The sequence below is a fragment of the Suncus etruscus genome, chromosome 7 (assembly GCF_024139225.1).
Source record: "Suncus etruscus isolate mSunEtr1 chromosome 7, mSunEtr1.pri.cur, whole genome shotgun sequence".
Taxonomy (NCBI): domain Eukaryota; kingdom Metazoa; phylum Chordata; class Mammalia; order Eulipotyphla; family Soricidae; genus Suncus; species Suncus etruscus.
In genome coordinates, this window is record NC_064854.1 from 18379638 (window position 1) to 18382797 (window position 3160).

Consider the following 3160-nt stretch of genomic DNA (forward strand, 5'->3'; position numbering starts at 1 on the left):
CTTAGATCAGTGGAATAGGCCTGAATACTCAGAGAATGTTCCCCAGACATACAGTCACCTAATTTTTGATAAAGAAGCATGAAATCCTAAATGGAGCAAAGAAAGCCTCTTTAACAAGTGGTGTTGGCACAACTGGCTAGCCACTTGCAAAAAATTGAACTTAGACCTCCAGCTAACATCATGTTTGAAGGTTAAATCCAAAAGGATGAAAGACCTCGATATCAGACCCAAAACCATAAGATATATAGAACAACACATAGGGAAAACACTCCAAGACATTGAGACTAAAGGCATCTTCAAAGAGAAAACTGCACTCTCCAAGCAAGTGAAAGCAGAGATTAACAGATGGGAATATATTAAACTGAGAAGCTTCTGCACCTCAAAAGAAATAGCGCCCAGGATACAAGAGCCCCCCACTGAGTTGGAGAAACTATTCACTCGATTTATACTTTTTAATTGTCTACTGCACATTTTTATAAACAGAGCCTTCTCAAAAATGGGAAGTCATTAAGAGAGAGTGAACTTCAGTTGTGTGGTTTTGTTTTTTTTTGCCATTTATAAATCTCTAATCTCTATTTAAATCTTCTCACCACTTATCTTTCTCCTCTTCCTCCTCCTAGGAATGCCTCCAAATCTTTGGGGACTAACAAACTATCAATATCTAGTTTGAACAGACCCATGAGAAACTGAGTTCAAGGAAATCACTTATTCAGAACTAATAAATTGTCTTACTTTTAAACACCCTGTAGACAAAAACAAAAGCATTTTTCAATAAGAGGAAGCGAAAGGAATGAGTTATTCCTCTACCCTTCTAAAACATGTTCAAACTAGAACATTTTGTCGTCTTTAGTAATACATAATTCTTGAAAAACACATAGTTCGCCTTTAACATGGTCTGATATCGATCTATTTTTCCTACCCTCTAATAAGCTAGACCACATAAATGTAAAATGATATCAATTGCAAGTATTTCTCTTAATACTAACTTTTCCCACCCAGGTATAAAAGCGAACAGGATTCATGGACTCTTAAAGAAATCCAGCAGAGGGCGGTCGAGAACTCTCCAAGTGCCGCTCAGCTGTCTTTGTTTCTGCTAACTTTGGGTATGGAACAATCATTGAACTGTCAACCCAAATTAGCACAGAAATGCATGGAATCTGTTCAATCTAAGCCACCTCCTTTTTTCCCCCCAAAAATTGTTCTTCGGTTCATTGTAGCACACTGAGTTATGAAAAAGGCATTTGCATATCCTAAATTAATTTGATACATCATATGAAAAAGGAAAGCAAAGCATGTGGCCTTTACAACATTCCACATTATTTAAAAGGAAATTATCCACTGTGGAAAGTTTCTAAGATGTGATCAAATGGGAACAAACCCGGATTTCTCCTTTAGTGACTTGGCATTATAATACTTTGTACATTGTGTTTGAAAAGTGCCCATTTTAAAAGAATGAGCAAATAATTAAAAATCATTATAGATAGTTTCCTTGCCTATCTGTTTTTTTCACTGGTACTATATATTTCAGATAGGAAATTCTTCAAGATTTGAAGAAGAAAACATTTTAAAAATTAATCAAAACACTCTTCATGTCATTCAAAGAACAGTGAGCTTTAATAACCACATAAATTATTTTGCTTTGAATGTTCAGTAGTCTTTGGTAAAAAAAAAAGGGGGGGGCAATATATTTTGCACTTTAAGTAAACAAAACCCTAACTTCAAACTATACCTTAGAGGTGTAACAATCAAAATAGTGCGGTACTAAAATAGAGATAGACTATATCAGATCAATGAAACTGAGAAACCAGATAAATTGAGAACTCAGAGAAAAATTTTGAGATAAACAGACAGTTATTTATTTATTTTTTTTGACAAACAGTCTGGGAACATGGAGTGGAGAAAAGGAAGCTTCTTCAACATATAGCACTGGGAAAACTGGATGGATATGGATCCATATCTCACACCAGAGTCGTTTGCTTTTGAATTTGATGGGTCAAGATGTGACACAGATATGCACAACTGGAACACTATTGGTTTATTAAAAGAAATGAAGTCCTATCATTTTTAACAACATGGATCTAGAAAGTATGATTCATTAAAATATATATCTATATTTATATCTATCTATCTATCTATCTATCTATCTATCTATCTATCTATATATCAGAGGACTAGTCAACAAAGAAAAGAAAGAACAGAAAAGAAAGTTTTGTGCAAGAGTACCTCACATTCTGGAGAAGAAAATGGACTTCCTCATAATTAGGAGTTTCGTAAAGAAAAATCCAAAAAGAAAGAGAAACAACTCTCATTCCAAGAAGTTCATTCTTGGGGCCAGAGCGGTGGTGCAAGCGGTAAGGTGTCAGGAGTAACCCCTGAGCACCACAGGGTGTGGTGGAAAAACAAACAAAAAACTCAAAAAATAAACAAACAAAAACCGAAGAAGTTCATTGTCACCAAGTGAGAAGGTACCCATTGTGGGATTGAATATTCCAAACTTCTCTGGGAAGCTCATTGTCTAGTGCTTTCGGTTTGTCTCATCTTGCTTGTCTCAGGGTTATTACTAGGGAGCCGTCAGAGGGAAGAACTCAACTTTGGTGGTCTCTTCATTCTCTTTCTTAGCAGGACATTTGTTTCTGCTTGTAAATTTTCTCTGGGCACAGTCCAGCCTTAGCTCTGAGTTGTCAACAGATGGTTCCTTTTCAGACTCTATCTTGTCTCTGTCTAATCATGTCTTGGTTTAATGACTTCTTGAAACTGACTAAAAGCACTGTCTCTGCCCACCTGACCGTCTACTGCAGAATGCTGTAGTCAAAGTGTCTGAAAGAGAAAGAATGTCAGGAATTTTTTGCTCCCTTGGGCAGCACATATACTAAAATTGGAACAATACAGACAAGATTAGCATGGCCCCTAAAATTTTTTCAAAAAAAGAATGTCTGGAATTTTATGCATATTTATGATCTAAAAATCCAGATATGTTGGAGACAGAGATAGCACAGCTGTAGGGCCTTTGCCTGGCATGCGGCTGATCTAGGACAGACCTTGGTTCGATTCTCCCCACCCCTCCCAACCCATATGGTCCCCTGATCCAGGAGCAATTTTTGAGAACATAGCCAGGAGCAACCACTGAGTGTCACAGGGTGTGGCCCAAAAAGAAAAAAAA

The 3160-nt window shown here is 36.8% G+C and overlaps 1 pseudogene; it reads left to right on the top strand.

Moving 5' to 3' along the window:
- The first annotated feature begins 2845 nt into the window (after positions 1-2845).
- On the top strand, positions 2846-2945 carry LOC126014569 (uncharacterized; annotated as a pseudogene).
- Positions 2946-3160: the final 215 nt, after the last annotated feature.